A 22,338-nucleotide genomic window follows, 5' to 3' on the forward strand; every position below is an offset into this window, starting at 1 on the left:
AATAACTTTTTTGAACGTGACCAGGATAAGCTACAACACACCTATGGTTTCTGGAAGATTGCCCCGGAAAAACAATTTCTCCTGAAAGACGGCACTTATATTGTCGTGAAAGGCATATTTATTCCTAATGGCAATAGCAATGTATCCGCTACTACTGACCCGTTTGAATCGATACGTGCTGCAATATCTGCAGCCTCCATTCCTGAAACCCACATTGTACAAGAACAAAAGTACTATGATTATGTACCAAGCCTTTCAGCTGAAAATGCATTGGAATGGGAACCCGAAGAAATGAACCTACCTCCCGACCAATTATTTGAAGAAAGCAGTGGCGATTCCTATGAGCGCATCCTGGAGGAGATATGTGTCATACTGGATTCAGCGGTTGGGTTAAGCGTGGATGAAAATGCCTTGCATTTCTGGAGCGACCAGTTGCAGCCAGGCGAAGAGTTAATTCTAGAAGAATGGTAAATATAACAATCGTTATGCGTTGACTCTGCGTTTAAATTTTTTTTTTTTTGTAACCACCATTTTCACTTTCAATGCGTGGATACAGCGTAACATTGCAGACTGCATAACATGTAGCGATCACAAACAAATTGTTTCCTAATACAATATAGTAGAACCTGAAAGAGTAGTACACATTGCTGACGGAATAAATATACGTACTTTCCTATCCCTTTAAACATATTAGCAACATTTTTCCATTACTCTAACACATACCTGTTTTGTTATCATGCAACATCTACAACATTGAAAACCGGGTCCACCACGTATGACGTGGGACCCTTGTCATGGGCCAAGGCGTCCTTAAAAAGGATTACTGATGTAAGTCCCGCCCCCAAGCGACGTGCGCGCCTCAAAGCCTATTGGCTGTCATGTTTTGTTATAGTAACGGTAACTGCAGTGTGTGATGCGTGCGGCTCAGTGTTTGTAGGCGTACCCTGGGCGTTAGCCGAATGTTAATTGAGTGGGAGGAGTGTTAGCGTGCGTTTCACGCTGGCTTAACATGACGTCACACGTATTGCATTTGCGCATTGTGTTATCGGCCGTGCTTTCTGTTCAAACACGTCTGTTTAAAAAGAATACAGATGTACTCGTTTAGAACGAATGTAGTTTCGTCTTCATTGTATTTGAAATAAAGATGTTATGTTTACTGGTATTTTCAACATGTATTGAACGCACAACGTACGCTTTGTTTTGCGCATGCGCTAACAGTTAGTGGAGCCAAGCGTGAAGTGCGTGCGCACACAAAGATGTGCGCGCACATCTTTCAGTATACAGGCAACGTTCACTTCATATACATAGTTATGCCTGCTACAAATTTAAAGAAACATTACATACTGATGAACACTTTTACTTCTAACATATAAGTGACTGACGTGTGTATCTACACAATCATATAGAGCTGCGTAACGCGTTGTCACGGATACATATCTAGTAAGGTGCCATCTTTGACCATCATGTGTTTGCTGTATTTCAGAGATGTCGGGGAAGATACAATCGGATCAATGTATGATTTCAGAAGAGTCTACCTTTATATGAGATGATTGTGAGGAGGAGCCACCGACTACTATACTACATATGGAACTAATTTTATATTGCTTGCAGCGCTTATTAACAAACAATTAAAAAAGTGATACCCTTATGCCTATATTGCATAAGCACTTAATTAACATAATGATGTTGCAAAATAGTGCCTCTTGAATTTTTCCTGAGTGTTCTTTAATGACTACTAACATTTTATGACATGGTGTGTTTTTTATATAACAACCATTCCCACTCTGCTAACACATTTGTGTATTCTATTGTGTAATGGAACGTATGACTGTCGAAACTATGTAACAATAATAATAATAATAATATGAGCATGTTCATGTATAGGGCTGCTAGTTGTACGCAGCGATTTACAGACACATGTTTCAGCCTGAGGTCCCTGGCCCGTGGAACGTACAAATGTTTTTTTGCCGCATGAGGCACAGGGAGATAAAGTGACTTGGCCAAGGTCACAAGGAGCCCACACCGGGAATTGAACCAGACTCCCCTGCTTCCAACTATCAGTGCCAGTGTGTGTCTTTACTCACTGAGCCACTCCTTCTCCCAATGTAAAGGACACTTACAACCAAGTAGCCATTTATTTTTAAAATCTCTTGTTACATGGGTATGTAGATAAAATGGTTTGGGACTGTAGCAAATAATGTTACTGGCCAGATGTTATGGTCCCCTCCAATGCATGATGTTCTGAATATGACATCACCATCATGTTATGAAGTACGTTTCTGTGTATATTTCATTAACCTAACTAACTATAGTTTACGGTGTTTATTAATCGTTTAAAAATACATAGTACAGTCAATATGATGATATAAGCTACCATAATAAAGCTGGTGTTATCTTTTGTCGGTGTTATACATGGATCCTACACCAATTGATAGAGACACAAACAGTTGTCTTAAAAAGTGTGTCTATGCTAGTGATGAATGTGCTCCCGTAAGTAAACAAATAAGTATAGTTATCCCCTTTTCTCCAAACACCTCTATATTACATTAATGGAAATTATAAGGAAACATACATAAAATGTGATGAAATGTGAGTAATCATTTTCTAATACAATGCACATGAAACCTCAAGAGTAGCTAAATGCATATACAGTACATGATACAGAAAGTACATATATGTAACATTTGTGTTTAAACCAATATGTTGGGTTTTTATTTCCAATAATTATAGGAAGATTGAGGTAGCCACATCTTATGAGAGATGTCAGCAAATATACATACCATGATCAGTCATACTGCAAATATACCTATAATGCAAAGGAAAAATATATAAATTGCAAACATTGACATGCCATCTTCAGTACCGTAAAGAACACATCAAAGTGTGTATTTGGTGTTACATGTGCAACACCATGTATATTTAATGACATTCAAAATGTAAATCAGCCTGGTGTACACATCATCTGGATGTACATGTTACACTGCACCAATAACATAGTATGTAAGCATACTAGAAGCATGAATGATTATGGGCATAATATGTGTTTTGTCTTAGCATAAGGAATAACACAATGCTAAAATATTATTGCTTTGTTACCCCACTTGTATTGACATACACACAACTAAAGTACAATTGAAGAGGGATTCTATAACCTGTGCAACAATAACATACCGGTGCCACATCCCTTTGTGCACACAGCAGAGAAAAGAAAGGTGTGCAACCCATATTCATCTGTGTCCTACCAGAAGGGTATATAAAAACACATTATTGTTAAGATAACATAATGTAAGTATAAAAGTAGAACTTGGAACATATCTGTTTGTACTTACAAGAAAAAAATGAATTGATGAGATTCTGTCGTGTCTGGCCACCACTGGCTGTTTGTTCATTTTCAGCAGCTACATGGGTGGGATGCTCGTCTACCAAAGCCTCAGCTAGGTCTGACTGTACATTGTGCCTGAGTGCAACATTGTGCAAAATGCAACAGGCAAGGATAATATCAGACACTTTTTGAGGCTTGTATAGAAGAGCCCCACCAGTTCTGTCCAGACACCTAAACCTGGTCTTGAGTAGGCCAAATGTCCTCTCTATAACAGATCTTGTAGATATATGGGCTGCATTGTACCTCTCCTCTGCTTCAGTTTGAGGGTTTAGCACCGGAGTCAAGAGCCACGGCCTAATTCCGTATCTTGAGTCACCTATAATGAATGGAGCACACATAAGCTGACATTAGTGATGAAATTGTACAATGCCAACATTCCTAATACAAATGTGTTTTGTGTTAGAACATGTAAATGTGTACTCACCCAGCAGCCAACCAGGTTCAAAATGTCCCTCTTCGAACGCATGGAAGACTGAAGAGCTCCTCGGGATAGAGGAATCGTGACTGGAACGAGGGAACTTGGGTACCACATGCATTATCCTCATCGTGGCATCACATACCACCTGTACATTGAGTGAATGGTAGTGCTTCCGATTGCGGTACACATGCTCACTCTGACTAGGTGCAATCAAAGCAACATGTGTGCAATCGATTGCACCCAGCACAGATGGTATCCCTGCTATATTATAAAAGCCAGTCCTGACTTCCAGCCACTCTGTTGCCTCTGTAGGAAAATGAATATAATTCCTAGCGCGTCTATTGAGTGCATAGAGAAACTGGGACAAGGCCCGCGAGAATGTAGATTGCGAGACCCCGCCCACTATGCCCACAGTTGTCTGGTATGACGCGGAAGCAAGATAATGTAATGAGCACAGCATTTTAACAAGCCCAGGGACTGCACGACCTCTGGCTGTGAAAAAATCTAAATCCCCCCTTATCTCCTCATAAAGAGATAAGATTGCTGCTGAACTCAAACGATAGCGACTTACAATCTCCTCCTCACTCATCCCATCTAACAGGGTTCTCTCCCTGTACAGACGCGGACGAGGCACAACTTGTCTCCTCTGTCTTCTCCTCTGATCTCCTGTCCCTCTACCTGTCCCTCGGCCTGTCCCTCTCCCTGTCCCTGTCGTATCCGCGTCACTATCACTGTCCCTCGGTGTGTCCCTACCTTGCCCTATATCATTCTCTTGATCAGCAAGCATGTCATAGAAAAGAATGTTCCTGCGTCTCCTAAACAATCTCAACATTTTGAAATGAGTAGCTGTGAATGAGCAGGTAATGTGCGTCCTTTAAATAGGTATGTGATGATGTCAGGTGACATAGTAAAATGCAAGGTGTTACATTAACATAATAAAGTACTTCTGTGGCAAGCTGTGTGCACTTGTTGTTCTAAGTATTTGTTGTGTGTATTCTGCAGGGAATGATGATATTTGGCAATGATGTGACGTGAAGCTTTGTACAAAGATTGCTTGCAAATAAATAGTTGCATGTGCAATGCATGTAACACTTGTGAACGCAAGAGTCAGTCATGTAATGAGACAAAAAGGCTGAGATTGACGTGGGAAAAGTTTTGTGTAACATGTGTAATTAGGCATGTTATTGTGACATGTTGCCAACAATGAATAGTCGTGTGCATATGCATGCATTTCTGTAAGGAGGATAGTTGCTATAGAATGAGTTTACAAGGTGTCCCAATGCTGAATTACTGTACATGTGTGTATAAGTTAGGTTGAAGTGCTTGTAATGCAACGGTTACAATGTAAACATGCAATGTGATTGAGCGTCCAATAAGTGACGTCATGAAAATAGGGAGGACCCAAACGTAGATGTAAACATGAGAATTTAGATGTACATGAAGGTTTAAAGATGCGTGACACATTACAAGCATTGTGTAATGTAAAGGAACATGAATATACGGTGCATGTGTGACATGTGTGACATCATGTTAATAATTGTCGCTGAGTTGAGTAAAATGTGTGATATGATGTGAGGTTCTCCTTTAAGAGTGTAGTATAGGATTTTCCCTTGCCACATCATCACATGATGAGTAATGTGACCCGCAAATGCTGAAAACATGTAAAAGTGGAATGTTATGCAAATAACACACGTCAGCTGTGACACAATGCAGGGAATGCCCCCACACTGTAATGCAAATCCCCCTTGTATTGTGAGCAATGAAACGTAAACAGTACTATACTGTTATACGTCCCGCTCCATTGACTTCCATTGATGTACAGAAGATTTTTTTTTTCTAAGTGCCGTTCCAGCAGCCTTAGCGATCGTTCTCCCGTCCAAACTGCCAACTTTAGTTGGCGGGAGAAATCGGCCATAACATCTCAATTTCGTAGTGCCGATCAGCCCCGATAAGCTGTTTTTTTTTGTTGAATCCAGCCGATTTAAAAAAGTGGCGATCAGTGTCGAAAACAGGCTTATCGGCAGGCGACTGGCCATAACCAAATTATCGGCTCCGAAACCTGGCGATATGAAGCACTTATCGGCGCTTACTGAATCTCAAACCCAATTTTGGCTATAAAATGGCCATATTTCCCTTATCAACGCTTACTGCATGAGGCCCATTGTGTGTTAAAATACCCTTCTTAATATTTAAAAGGTGCTCTAAAATCCGTACTTTTAGAGGCCTTGAGGTACGTCCTATGTATTGGAGACCGCAAGGACACTCTAAAAGGTAGATGACAAAATCCGTTTTACAATTGATGTACCCCTCAATTTTAAAAATTTCACTAGTGGTGTGAGATTTAAAATTGAATTTATCCTTATGTTTATGCGTGCATGCTTTGCATGCATAACAACCATAGAAACCTTTTGGTTTATCTAGCCATGTACTAGTCTCTTCATTTTTCTTCTTTAAAAAGGTGGTCGGTGCTAATTTGCTCTTGAGATTTGGAGCTTTTTTAAAGATGACAACAGGTTTATCAGGTATATGATCTTTTAAAATCACGTCATTTTGAAGAATATGCCAGTGTTTACCTATTATGTTTTTGATCTGTGATGCTTCTCTATTGTACTGAGTAAGAAAAGCCATATTAAAATTGAAGTTTTTGCTTGTATTCTTATCTTTCGTACTTAATATTTCTTTGCGGTCTACAACGTCTGCTCTAGTGACAGCTTTATCAATAGTGTTAGAGTTATATTCCCTTTCCTTGAATTTATTCAACAGGACCTTAGATTGCTCATGGTATATCTGTTCATCAGTACAGTTTCTTTTGATTCGTCTTAACTGACCATACGGGATATTACGAATCCATTCTGGATTATGGCAGCTGCTTTCTAATATGAAGTTATTGCTATCCACTTTTTTAAAAAATGTTTTCGTTTTTATTAAATTATTTTCAACATAAATGGTTAAGTCCAAGAATTCTACCTCTTTCTTACTCCAATTGGTAGTAAATTTTAGATTCAAATTGTTCTCTCCCATATGTGTGAAAAAAGCTTCAAGTTCTTCTACACTGCCTCTCCATACGAACAGAATATCGTCTATGAAACGATTCCATGAGACGAGGTTCGCACCAAATTCCTGGTTGGACCATATATAATCGTCCTCCCAGATTCCCATAAATAGATTCGCGTAACTTGGTGCGAACCTCGTCCCCATTGCGGTGCCCTGTTTTTGCAGATAATATGTGTCATTAAACCAAAAATAGTTTTTTTCCAAAATAAATGCAATAGATTCAAGAAGGAAATTAATCTGTTCATCTTTCATTTCGATGTCAGCTCTCAATACTCTGTCAATGGCCCTAAGCCCGTCATTGTGTACAATAGAAGTATATAGAGATGTAACATCTGCTGTTACTAAAATATATTCCTCTCTCCATGGAATGTTTTCTAAAATATTAATCACATCTGTGGTGTCTTTGATGTAAGATTTAAGTAAACTGACATGTTTTTGTAAATGGCAATCGATATAATGTGATAAATTACTTGTTAAAGACTCAATACCTGATATAATAGGTCTACCTGGTGGGTTTACTGGATCTTTATGTATTTTTGGGAGAAGGTAAAAGAGCGGGAGCTTTACATTTTCTTTCCAGAAGTATTTAAATTCTCCCTCATTCAAAATTCCCCGCTCCTTTCCTTTTATTAGTAAAGTCTTCAGATCATTTGAGAAACGTTTCGTTGGATTATCTTTTAGTATTACATATGTATTTTTGTCTCCTAAGATTCTGTTTGCTTCTCCCTCATAATAAATACGGTCCATGATGACAACTCCTCCACCTTTGTCTGCCTGCTTTATAATAATGTTCTCATTTGCAATCAAATCATCTAGAGCTTCCCGTTCTTTTTTTGTGAGATTGTGTTTAAATCTAGTGGGTTGTTCTGTAAGAAGGTTAAAATCATTGATAACCATCTGATAAAACACTTCTAAAAAATGACCTTTTTCATGACTAGGATAAAAAGTGGATTTTGGTTTTAATGTGGTGTGTTTAAAATTATCACTGTTTCTATTTAGGGGTAAATTACCATCAGTATTATTGATTTCTCTCTTTATTGTGGATTGATTTAAAAAATGTCTTTGCACAGTTAGTTTCCTTAAAAATAAGTTCGCATCAATAAAAAGTTTAAAATTATTGGGACCAACAGTGGGTGCAAACGTAAGACCCTTGGAAATAACGTTATGTTGGAACTCGGTTAAAATAACTTGACTCAAAATAAAAATGTTCTTGTTACTACTTGGTGTATTGTAATTTTTATGTAATATGTTTCGTCGTCTTCCTCTTCCTCCACTTCTTTTTCCTCTATTTTTCTCTTTTTTATTTCCACAGGGGATTTCTCTACCTCTAACGGGGAGAAACGGTTCTGAGTTGCCCACAAATCTGTGGACCTCCCGAGCCCTAAAAAATTGGCCTGTGTTGGTTCAGAGGTGGTGTGTCTCTTTAATGTACTGTTTTTAGAACTCTTTTATTCTTTTTCTTTATGGTGAATGATATCTTCTCTTTTACGCTGGGGTTTTTGATATTTGGCGTTAAGATGTGGGTGTACTAAAGATGATTTATTTGAACTGCCTGCAATAGCATTCTCATCTCTATGTGTGGTATTTTCTCTCTTAGAATTATCAATCTTATTTGATTCGGGATGATAAATTCTATCAGTATTCCTTTTGATATTCCAATTGTATTTGTTACCTTTGGCAAAATCATCTTCATCTCTCTTGTATTTATTCTGCTTGTTAGTGACTAAATTGTTTTCAAGGGATTCTAACCTTTTTTGTAACGTGATGTCATTTTCTTTAAATACAGGATGGTTCATCAAAGGTTCTATAGTATTCTTTATAATACTGATTTCTTTATCCAAGATAACTAATTTCTTTTGATGCTGTGAAATAATCAGCTTCATGAGTTCCTTTGATGCATGATCTAAGATATTTTCCCATGAGCCCATAAAGGCTGCATCATCCAAATCAAAAGATGTTTTTTTCTTAAATCTTAAACCTCTTGGGATAAGCTCATTGGCTATATATTGATCTAAGAATAATGTATTAATCCATTTTCTCGTATCTTTAAATAACAAAGCTTCCAATTTTGTAAATTCCCTATTCAGGATTTCTCTTTCACTCAATTGTATCGAATTAGATTGTGGAACAGAGAAATCCAGTCTTAAATTTCTTTGTTGTCTTCTAGTGAAGACATTGGAGTTCATACCCTCCATATTAGAATATGAGATGCAGCCTCAAGTTTTAAGAACAGAGATATGCAAAAACAAAAGATAAAAACCGGGCGCTTCTCAAAAAATAAGTGAATATTAAATAATTAAGTAATTATACGATATACGTGACAGTGTGATTCAATTAATAATCAGTGCACAAATTGTGTTTAGTGACCTTCACCAATGTGTAAAAAATTATATAAATAAAAAAGTGTGCAATACAATAAATAGAAAAGCAGCTCTACACCCTTAGGACGGACTGTTCATGTCCAGATGGTTCTTGTGCAGATTTTCAAATTGGAGCGGAGCGCTGGGTGACTCAGGATTATGAAAAAGAAAAATGAATACAATAGTGCAGATGGTATTGGAATAATAATATAATTAAAATGTTCTCTGTAGTAGTGGTACTCACAGATTGCACTATCAAATATAAGCGTATCAGAGACCCTTCTCTCTCTGATGGGAGCCCTTTGATGGAAATCCCTCAGAGTGGTGTGTTGATAACGGAAGCTTGTAATAGAGTGGTTCAATAATTCTCCCAGGGGTATGTAAAGTGATAGAGAGAGAACACACGATAGAGTAGTACAGTCTAAAATTGTATTGGCAGCAATCAACAATTATATGTGTAATACACTCACATTTTGTAATACAATATGGTTCGTGGGAGAGGACAGCTGTGGATGGAGAACGCCGGTTGTTCCTGGAGCGGAGGAGCCCTTCCGCATACGTCACTGGTGCCTTCGTCACGTCCTGTGTTGTCGTAGGTCAGGGCGGAAGAGGCTGCCTGGTGTATCCGTCTCCTACTAGCTTGCCAGCAGTTGTCTCCCGGTCTCCTCAGCACAATCACCTCCCACAGCGGATCGATTCTACGCGTTTCGCTGTGGCTTCTTCAGGAATCGAATAGGTTAACCCCATGGGTCCTCCCTTATATATATAGTCCATCATAAATTGACATAGAGCTAATCAGGGGGTCCTATCAGCTGATTGCAATATAGCATATCATTGGTAACTCGTACGCCTAGTCTACTGGGACGGTTTCAGAGTTTGCCTCCCAGTGGGCGTTAGGCGGGGTGCTCTGCTCGGTATCCCTCCATCAAGGGTTCTTTAGAGTTAACCCTTCTGCTTTAAGTGCACTTCAACAGTGCACTTGTAGGTCTTCTTTTGAATATTTGTTTGACTGGTTTTTCTTTGTTCTACTTGGCAACAAGTGGAATTGCTGTTCAACTGAATTGGCCGGCTTCGCCGGCAAATCAGTTTTAAACCAGATCAAAATAGACCCACTTCTCTCTCTGCTCCTCCCCTCTCTGTCATTGGTGCATCTTCCTTTATAATCCCTGTCTGTCCACTTCTTCCCCGCTCTGCATAGTTCCTGTTTCCCTATGTGTACCTGACCTATGCTGTGCTCTCTCTCCGTTCCTGTGTTTCCTGCTCCTATGCTATCTCGGATTTCCCTGGCTTTGACCCCTGCTTGTCCTGGACTACTCTGCTCTCTGGTATCCCTGTTAACCCTGCTACGCACATTACCTTGATTACATCTGGCTTCCTAGGACCTGGCTTACCCACTGACGACTCTACCCTCTGGACTCCCGAACATTGGCAAACGGACATGACTACTCTTACGGACATTCCCAAGCATTGCAAGTATACTACTAACAACTCTTCCAACAGGCCCAGCAACGCAATACCACACTCCGGGCTTGCTCCCACTGGTGTGGGTGTGTGGTATCATACCGTTCCCACCTCAGTACTGGGGTCTAGCTTGGTCTGCGGGCATACAGGCATGACACAAATAGTATGAACCACATCCAAGGGATACCTATGGGAAAAAGAGAAGAGAGAGCTCACGCCCCATACCGTAAAATTGTACATTAATTGTAAAGGAAGGGAGGGGGGGAGGAGGGGGGATGAAAATTCACTCACAAAGGTAAATATAAAACAGCCAATTTGTGATATATATCAACACCACTCTGGTCAGTCAGTATCCAGGATCCGCAGTCCAACTCTCACTTGAAGCTGCAGGAAGATGGTAACTCGTGCAGGACTCCAGAGGCTCCTTTCGACAAACAAATCCAGTCTTTTGGAGTTCAAACATTGTCTCCTATAGCAGCTGGCTACAATGTTGATCCGCGCTCGATGCGGCCCATCATGCACATGCGTGGTGACGCAATACCGCTCCCTGACGCGTTTCGTCACGTAACTGCGACTTTCTCAAAAGGTTGCAATCCTGGATGCTGACTGACCAGAGTGGTGGTGATATATATCACAAATTGCCTGTTTTATATTTACCTTTGTGAGTCAATTTCCCCCCCTCCCCCCCCTCCCCTCTTTTCCAATAAATGTACAATTTTATGCTATGGGGCGTGCGCTCTCTTCTCTTTTTCCCATATATATATATATATATATATATAAAAGAAAATCAAACAGAAAACAGGCGCACTAAGGTTAACAATTTTATATGGAACTGGAATAAAATATGAACTGCGCACTCACAAACGGATGAATTAAAATCGCCTCTATGAGATAATGTCTCAATCGCCAACAACTGTAGCAGGAACTCAGCTGGATCTCCCTGACGAAGTCAACAAGACGAAACGCATAGGGCATATCATTTGGAGTATATTTATTTATTTTATTTATCATATTGAACTTGCAATTCTACTTATTAATGGAGCGCTTATGCCTGTGTAATCGGGACAGACTATCACTACAACGTTCACTGTGGTGTGAGTGACAAAGCTGACCCGGAAGTTCCCTATGGTGATATGGTGAGAGGAGCATCTGAGCAACAGAGAGGTGTGCGCATCCAGCTTCCGATACACGGAGTGTTTGCTGCGATCATCCGGCCCCCCCTGCACAGTGACGGGACAGTACTCTACTCCAGAGATCCAGCTGAGTTCCTGCTACAGTTATTGTCAATTGAGACATTGGGTCTCATGCAGTAAGCGGCACAGAGTCACTTTTCGCCCGTTTTGCGCCAAAAATGCATACCCCGATTCAGTAAGGGGCGAAAACTTGGCGAAAAGCAAAAAAAAACGCCAAGTTTGTTAGCGTTTTTTTTTTCCGCCATTGGCGCGGGGAAAAGGCACTTTGCGCCGCAACTAGCCATGTTTTGAAACCCGCTCAATTCTAGTAGTGGCGAGTAGCTTTGCACCACTCTAGAATTGAGATTTTCACGCCAATCCGTCTCGCCCCAAAAAGTTGACAAGTTGCTGGGGAGAGGCTGCGGATGAGCTGCAGATGAGTGGCGGAACGGCACTTAGAAAAAAAAACCATTGTTGAAATATATGTTTGAAGCATGCTGTCAATGGAGCTAAGACATATTACTTTGGATTTTTGCTTCTGTGGTCTTACCAAAGATATTATTTGTTACATTCAAGAGTTGAGCTTATTGACAAAATAGTGTCACCGCGTACGTTGAGTATGTTTTACAATATGAGTTGTTAATGTTAGGATTATTTACGGAGTAACTCAATGTTTCTGTTATGGTGAGTCTAGGGATAGTCTCTTAAAGGAACACTTCAGATAAGATGAATCATATTTGTCAACATAAACAGTGATATAATTCCTTTACCTAAAATACTTTGTAATAATAACAATGCTCGTGTGGTAAATTTTGCTATTTATTTCATAATGTTTATAAAGTTCAAAGCATGATTCAAGTCACACATTATGCATACTGGTAATGTTTACATATTTTGTAGGCCCGCCCTCTCTCGAGCACGGAACCAATTGTATAACCAATTATGTACACACTCATTAACATTCCAGGAATACATTGGACACAATGCAGTGCAAGACTTACATGTTAAAACTCTGCTTCAGCCACCAATGACATGACAAAGGATATATCTAGTTTGTAAAGAATCACTTTGCATTCTACATATTGATTGTATTGACGGATATTTATTTCACCCCAAAAAGGTGTGTTAAGTTATAAAGAGATTCTTACTAAACACCTTAATACGTCAATATGCTTCAATTAATTTATCAACATTCATGTTCCCAAATCTTATTGCACACATTTATGTACATAAAATGTTGATGCATTTCAAATATCTTGTTAACTTGTTGGAAACAAAGGTTTAGTTTATTTTGTATACATTTCACATGATTATCTAGCGATGTTTGTAACTGCTAATTAACACTTACTCATTTTTTGTAAACACGAATGTCAAAGTACAATGCAAATATATTTTTACACAACGTTCATTTATTTCAGTCACGTGACCTAATCACATATGTATTTAAAGGAGGAACAATCAACACTCACTGTGATGTGGAGATGGAGATGCAAATGAGACGTTTGTTCCGGAGAAGGCGGAGGCTTATTTTGCTGGAGGGAGAAGATAGACAGGATGTGAGAGGGAGAGGAGAGGGACAGGAGAGGGATAGGAGGGGGTGAGGAGAGGAGAGAGGAGAGAGGTGGTGCCAGGCCGTCCATGTGTGTACCGGGAAAGAACACTTTTAGATGGGTTGAGTGAGGAGATTATAAATCGTTATAGATTGAGTTCAGCAGCAATCTTAGCTCTTTATGAAGACATAAGAGAAGATTTCGATAGTGGAATAGCCAGAGGTCGTGCAGTCCCTGGTCTTGTTAAAATGCTGTGCTCATTACATTTTCTGGCTTCTGCGTCTTTTAAAACAACTGTGGGCATAGTGGGTGGGGTCTCGCAGTCATCATTCTCACGGGCCTTTAGCCAGTTTCTATGTGCACTGACTAGAAGCGCTAGGAATTATATTCATTTTCCTAGAGAGCAGACAGAGTGGCTGGAAGTCAGAAATGGCCTTTAGAACATAGCCGGGATGCCATGTGTGATGGGTGCAATTGATTGCACCCATATTGCCTTGATCCCGCCTAGTCAGAGTGAGCATGCATACCAGAATAGAAAGCACTATCATTCCCTGAATGTGCAGGTGGTATGCGATGCCACAATGAAGATTATGAATGTGGTTGCCAGAATCTGTGGTTCCAGCCATGATTCCTCGATACTAAGGAACTCATCAGTTTTCCATGCCTTTGAAAATGGGTATTCTGGGCATGGTTGGCTGGTGGGTGAGTACATATTATGAAGTATAAGACTATGAAGTGGTAACATACATATTTCATCATGTCTAATTTGGTGACATGTAACATTATGATTAATATGACATGTATAGTGTTTCATATTGGCAAATAACCACAAACATAGTTACTGTGCATTTTTCAGATTGTATTTATAATAATTTGTGATTATTTACATATTTGCTAATATGTACACCCCCCACCCTCCCCCCCCCTCACCCCCCCCCCCCCACCCCCACACACACACACAATAACACAAGTGGCCATCAATCTAAGTCTTACTTGAAATATATGATTTGCCATCTTTTAATACAACATCGGCATCATCACATAAGGGCATTTTTCATTAACAAAAACATGGATGTGTAAGTGAACATTATTGAAATATGTGTTTACTGTTTTTACAGTATATATGTGCATGTTTTATGAGCATCTCAGACATGGACAATCAAATCGCATGTCATATATGTTTTTGTTTCAACCTTTGTCACAATTATATCAAAAACATATTTTTAAGAACATGACTACATTGTATAGTGTAAAAATTACTTTTAATGCTCTATTCTAGGTGACTGAGGTTATGGGATACGACCGTAGCTTTTGACACCACTGCCTAACCCGCAATCACCTGCAGAGGAGATATATAATGTTGCACACATATCCACTCGGTCAGTTATTGAGCGGACATTTGGACTGTTGAAAAGTCGGTTCAGGTGTTTAGATAAAACGGGCGGTGCATTACAGTATAAGCCTGAGAAGGTGTCTGACATAGTCATTTGTTGTTGCATTCTGCACAATATTGCACTGCGTCATAATCTTCAAGGCAACATACGGGAGGGGCTTCAGGAGGACCCTTCCGTACATGCTGCAGGTGAAAATGAGCAGACAGCCAGTGGTGTTGAGACACGTCAAAATGTGATCAACACCTATTTCTCAGTTAAACAAAAGATAGATCTGAATATTAATATATACAGTCATTAAAGTGTCGTTTAATGACATGTGTAACATTCTTATTATCATAGTATAGTGTTGCCTCTCCTGCTCCAAGATTGTTTATCTCTGTTTTTTGTCCAAGCATATTTTGCTATGGTATGTAAAGCTTCAATTCTTTAACTCCAAATACTAATCAAATTGTGTATCATGTATGCATGAATGAACAATGTTGTGCAAGTACAAATGTGATGGAGTGTTTATGTCGTATATGATTGAAATAAATATTTGGGCGTGTAGCACTCAAACAATATGCAAATGAATGCAAAAAAATGCGAGACTTGCGCAATACCGTAGCTCCTGATTCATGGATGGCTATCTGCAACAATCCAGGGATACAGCAACAAGAGATGATCCAAGGCTCTATGGATTTGTAGACAAATAATTTAATCAAGATACACTTGGGTATCTTCAATAAATTATTTTTCAAAAAATCCGTGGAGCCTTGGATCATCTCTCTTGTTGCTTTATATGAGGGAAACACATGGAATATTTGTGCAACATTCACAAGTGTTCCAAGAAAAAATGTAAAACATGGTAAAATAGCATCTCAGAACAAACCATGACGGTTTAGGCGATGAACTTCCAGGATGATGGAAGAGAGTACCTCCACTCCTGTGGTCGCCCAGGGTCGTGTTGTAGTGATGTCATGATCCTATTATCAGCAGATGGTGCTAGTAACACAGTAGTCCAGCTCATTCAGTGCATCAATGTCAGATAGGGTATAAATCCAACTGGATAGAGGGGAAGCCTGTGATGAAAACCGAAAGGCTGACAAGAACATTACAATTTTAGGAAAGAACCCAATTTGAAATCCTCGTTGAGTCCACGGGGGCTCAAGGTGTCCAACCCATATATGGTCTTTGCTTCCATATGTAACAGAGCTCTGTTACGGTCACCACCCCTTGGGGATGCAGGAACTTGAGAAATAGGCATACACCGAATTTTAGCCATGCTGTGTTTTATCTCTCTAAAGTGTCTCGCCACAGGTTGCTGGGTCAAATCTTCCTTATTCTCTGTGTCAGCAAGCGCCTTCCTGATGGCAGATCGATGTAGACTCATAAGTTCTTTCATCATGCGAATCGTCTTCCCCATGTAATATAGTAAACAGGGGCACCTGATAAAATAGACCACGTATTTGGACTCACAGTTAAGGAAGTCTTTGATTTTAATGGGGTTACCATGATGAGGATGTGTGTATGATTTGCCCAGAATCATGAATTGGCAATTAACACAGCCGTGGCACTTACAGTATGGAACCATCTCTGCCAAGCAATTCACTTATGTGAGGCTGTATTGTTTATATATAATAAGTTTGTGCGTGTCTTTATTTAATTAGAGTTTTTTCTTATTATCATCATTAAAACTGGGCAGGGTAAGGCACCCTTTTAATTTTGTCAAATATAATTTTATGTGACGGTGTGTATATATATATATATATAAATAAATGCATATATATATATATATATATATACACACACAATATATATATATATATATATATACACACAATATATATATATATATATATATATATATATATATATATATATATATATATATATATATATATATATATATATATATAAAATAGAAGAAAAAAGCGCCCAATCCTAGTGCATTACTGTGCAAAAAATGGTTTAATTCCCAATAAAAGGCTCATAAAATGAACTCACAAACATAAAAGATAAAAAAGCATTGTATGAGTAATACTCATGCTCCAAAGAATCTGTAAGCGCTGCTGCTCTGCTACTCTGCTCCGTGACACCACTGCATCCAGTACAGCCCTCGTGTATCTCTGCCAGCAGGAACTCACGTCATCAGGCTCCTCACAGTATTCTTTCCCCGGGAACACACCTCCAGATAGTTTAGGTTCCCACCGGGGACAATGTTTGCGGCGGAACGAACAGATGACGTCACGCCATGCACGGAGATGGCAAGCAGGAGAATGTCAGGCAGAACTCATAAATCAACGCTGCAGGAATCCACAGCACACCTGGCCCTACGCGTTTCAACAGCTAAACTGTTTTCATCAGGGGATGGACTATGGGTGTGCTAGACACATATATATATACACCCACACTTCCAATTAGCTATGCAAAGATAGATTAAAAAATCAGGTGTAAACAATTAGCATAATGAGAATGAATCTGATAACCCCACATAAGAAAAACATATGCAGCTGTAGATTTAAACCATAACAATCTTAATCTTACACAAAATAAACTTGTAAATAATGTATAATACATAAAATTACTACGCTTGCAATTGTCAAAATATTTCTGAGGTAAACAGACCATAAAATATCTATATATAATAAATATCTGAAATCAACTGAGTGAACAGTGAAAAAACCATTGTAATGTTATCGATAATTAGCTTGAGGAGAATGGACTTGATAATAATACTAGATCTATAATCTATATAAAAATAAAAAGAAAATTATAAAAAAATATATAAAATAAAAGGAAAAATGAATATAAATATAACCTAAAATAGACAAAATCAACAATTAATCCAAATAAAATAAAAAGTTAAAAAGAAGAAAATATATAGGTATACCAATATGAATCATAGAAATGTTAATACAATATAGAATAAACACAACATGTATTAGATATATCTATTAGTTCATGAAAAATAATATATTCAATCAAATATGAAATGAACACAGAGAGAGGGTGAAACCTTAAATGTGCATGTATGTACTCCATGTGAGTGTAAGAATACACTCAGAGAACCAATATATGTGTATATAAAGAGACTGATTGTCTCATAAAATACCCCAAAGAAAGATAGATGAGCAGATAACACATGTATCCAAGATCAACAAGAATCTCTGACCTGACCAGATAAAATACATGATGTAATAAATTAGTATACATCACGTATTTTATTATAAATACTATACATTCAGATTTAGGTTATTTATATCACTATTTCAATTCACATTATGAGAAGTGAGGTGTCAGTGACTGTATTGCACGATCTGGTCAGGTCAGAGATTCTTGTTGATCTTGGATACATGTGTTACATATTGTATGTTGTTACATACACGCCCTACATATTGTAACCCACATGGGCATTGGAGTAAATAAACACAGTAATATGTCTCGCCGAGCATATATACAATATTAGGAGGGGTCTCGAGACGCACAGCGTCTCTAATCATTTTAAGTTAGTACATAATCAGATTCCAGAAGGCCTTACATGCATGGGTATTGAACATTTGAAACCCAATTGGCGTGGGGGAGACAGGTTGGGAATGTTGTCCAAACGGGAAAGCTATTGGATATATGTGTTAAAAATCCTGTCCCCATTGGGTCTAAACATCGATTTTGATTTGGCATCTTTTTTGAAAGATCCCTGAATGCCCATATGCCTTATCCATTTTTCGTAAACGTTACACCATTTTATGTATATATGTATTAATTTGCAACATTGAGTGTCTATTTTAATGTTTTAGTAGATTTTAACTATGTAGTTTACATGAGTGAATTCATTTTATTTACTGCCTAAATAGTATGAGTGACGGTTAGGACTAGTTTGACCCCAACAGCGTAGCATAACAAGTGAGCTGTTTTCTGTCCCATAATCACTCTGCTAATTGGTATGTAACACCGCCGCCCACTTGTGGGCGGGTATTAGTCTTATTGCCTGTACTTAAGGAACTAGAGTACTGGGCTCCCACATCCCCTGAGGAAGTGACGTATCGTCACAAAACGCGTAGGGAGGAGGAGCCTAGTACAGTGCACGTCATCCGTCACCCGCTGTGTACTTTGTGGTGTTGGGGAAAACAACGGGCGCTGCGCCACTGACGTCATCGGTTTGCGCGTTACCTCGTGGACCTCATCCCCACTGTACTGGATACAAGCTGCGGACGGCATCTTTGAGTGGCACGTTTGCCGTTACAAATTGTGAGTGTAAACATTGCTGCTTTTTATTATTGTTAATAAAGTTTTATGCGGAGTACACTAGGCTGTCTTCATTTTTCTCCACCTACGGCTGCTGCGGTGCATGCTGCCCCTGCAAGGACGCCGATCGGGGTGAAGAGAGCCATCCTGGGAACCACGTGGGGTCCGTGGACATCAAAGTGAAGAATAAAACAGCCTTGAACAGATTCTCTCCCCTGAATCAACAAGAGTCTATCTTACATCATCTGGGAAACCACACCTGGAAGAAAATCCACCTCATCATATTTGTTGGTGTATTACTCCACCATCAGGACTGTCACTCCATCCAGGACTGTCTTTTGTTATGGTACTGTGATCATCATCAATTTTTGCGCCGGGGACATTATCTTTGTATTTATATTGTTAATTGGATTTGAACGGTCTATTGTTTTCTGCCCCTTGGCTGCATTTGTATCTACACTTATTTCAATTGGGTTTGGTGTATTCACTCAAATTCACTTTATTCACTTGGATCAAGCGCTGATAGAGAGTTTTTTAATTAGTTGGTATATCATATTTGCGTCCCACGTGTTTGGAGATTCCAATCCTTACAGGCATCATATAGCGTTCTACAAGCACTATATTGATGACCTGCTTCTGATCTGGAGTGGTGGGGAGGAGGACCTTAAAAGTTTTTTGTTTATTTGGCAGACAACACATTGAATCTTAAATTTACACATGTGTTTGATATGCATCAAATTCAATTTCTTGATCTCAATCTTTATATTGACATCGATTATAAAATTCAATCAGACATCTTTAGAAAAGAAAATGCAAGGAATTCTTTACTTCACGCCAGAAGTTGTCACTCCCGCCCTCTGGTCAGAGGCATTCCATGGGGCCAGTTCCTTTGCTTGCGTCGGAACTGTTCCACTCTTGGTGCCTTTGTACACAGGGCGGGTGAGATGAGGGACAGATTCCTGGCAAGAGGGTATGCCAAACAGGACCTAGATACAGCCTATGAAATAGCATTAGGCACTGAAAGAGATTTGTTAATTAACATGAATGTGAAAAGATCTGACACAATTATGTTCCAGGAGGGCCCTGATGCGCCCTACTTCATTACCAATTTTAGCGAACAAGCGAATGCCATTAAATCAATTATTCAGAAACACTGGGCCATACTATCTTTGGACCCATTGCTACAAAAAATGGTATGTACTGGTCCTCGTATAGTCTTCCGAAAAGCGGCTACATTAGGCAATCTTTTGTCACCAAGTATGCTACAGCCTGATACCTGTAAGAAAAACAGATTATCATTATTCCCTAAATTACAGGGTTCGTTTAAGTGCGGTCATTGTAAAATTTGTTCATTTATGAGAAAATCTACACATTTTTCCAATTGTGACGAAACACGTAATTTTAAAATTAGATCCTTCATGTCCTGTCAGACATCTTTTGTAGTGTATTTATTACAATGTGGATGTAATAAACAATACGTTGGTCTCACAAGTAGAGTGCTCAAGATTCGCATCTTAGAGCACTTGAAACTTATACGTAATCACGATATGATGCATCCAGTATCTATACATTTTAACACTTGCCCATTGGGTTCAATAAGTTCACTGCAATATATAGCCATTGAGCATATTCCTTTACCTCCCCATGGAGGAGATCGGAAGAAAATCTTGTATCAATGAGAGGCTCATTGGATTTTTGCCTTGAATACCCTGCAACCCAATGGACTCAATCTGGAATGGGATTTACGTTGTTTTTTATAATATAACAATAGTTGCATCTTATTGTCTTAAAAGGTTTCTATGATATACCGTGCGTCTTCTTTCCTTACATTTTAAGAGTATAGAATTATTCATTTAGATACTTTATTAGTTATTCACCGTGTCTGTTTTCTTCTTTTCCTCTTTTTCTTAGGCTTCTAGTACGTCACATTTCCTTCCCCCCGCCCCCCTCTTTTTGAAGTGAAACTTCCTTAGTGGCACCTCATTCGTGATGGGGCAAAAATGGATTGTGGAGACAGAAATTAAACGGATGTGACGTCAGTGCTGGCAGTTGAGGCCGGGCTGTGTTCTGGCTCAGCCCGACCCCAACACTGACATCACACCCGCTCCACAAATCAGATGCGGCGGCGGCGGCGATAGCCGCCGGCGCCGCTCCTAACGGCTGCTGCTCCCCCCACATGGCTGATCACATATGCGGCGGCGGCGGCGGCGATAGCCGCCGGCGCCGCTCCTAACGGCCGCCATTCCCCCCGCACATCCGCTGCCAAGCCGCGCATGCTCAGTAATCATGGGGACTGGGGGAAAGCCACGCATGCGCAGAAGCGGTTGGCAGCGGCGCTGTTCCCCGCCCGCTGCCACGGCTGTTGACATGTGTTGCCGTTCCCCGTCTGCTGCCCGGGACAGCAGAGACCGCCCGACCGGGACAGCCCCCCCCCACCCTTTCCTAACCTGAATGGGATCTCCCTCCCAGCCCACACATGGGCCCGCCTAACTTCCACTACCGCTGCCATGCCGCGCATGCACAGAAGCGGCTGGCAGCGGCGCCATTCAGCCCTCCAGTGACGTGGGCGTTTGCGGGCCCCCCAGGAAGCGGTGGTACAAAAACCGGGCGCAACCCGCGCGGACCCCCCCCCGGACCCCCCACACACTGACGGACCCCCCCGGACCCCCCACACACTGACGGACCCCCCCACACACTGACTGACCCCCCCAGACCCCCACACACACTGACTGACCCCCCCAGACCCCCACACACACTGACTGTCCCCCCCAGACCCCCACACATACTGACTGACCCCCCCCAGACCCCCACACACACTGACTGACCCCCCAGAGACCCACACACACTGACTGACCCCCCCAGACACACTGACTGACCCCCCCAGACCCCCACACACACTGACTGACCCCCCCAGACCCCCAAACACACTGACTGACCACCCCAGACCCCCACACACACTGACTGACCCCCCAGAGACCCACACACACTGACTGAACCCCCCAGACCCCCACACACACTGACTGACCCCCCCAGACCCCCGCACACACTGACTGACCCCCCCAGACCCCCACACACACTGACTGACCACCCCAGACCCCCACACACACTGACTGACCACCCCAGACCCCCACACACACTGACTGAACCCCCCAGACCCCCACACACACTGACTGAACCCCCCAGACCCCCACACACACTGACAGACCCCCACACACACTGCCTGACCCCCCCAGACCCCCACACACACACTGCCTGACCCCCCCCAGACCCCCACACACACTGCCTGACCCCCCCAGACCCCCACACACACACTGCCTGACCCCCCC

General features: G+C 40.6%; 1 long non-coding RNA gene across 1 annotated transcript; it reads right to left on the reverse strand.

Annotated features, from left to right (window-relative positions):
* Positions 1–219: 219 nt before the first annotated feature.
* Positions 220–3,540, reverse strand: LOC142464722 (uncharacterized). The gene is made up of 4 exons (XR_012787705.1): positions 3,330–3,540; positions 3,172–3,238; positions 2,781–2,806; positions 220–456 (listed from the first exon to the last, which is right to left on the reverse strand). It is a non-coding gene; the product is annotated as an uncharacterized LOC142464722 (long non-coding RNA).
* Between the last annotated feature and the right edge of the window lie 18,798 nt (positions 3,541–22,338).

The sequence above is a fragment of the Ascaphus truei genome, chromosome 1 (genome assembly GCF_040206685.1).
Source record: "Ascaphus truei isolate aAscTru1 chromosome 1, aAscTru1.hap1, whole genome shotgun sequence".
Taxonomy (NCBI): Eukaryota; Metazoa; Chordata; class Amphibia; order Anura; family Ascaphidae; genus Ascaphus; species Ascaphus truei.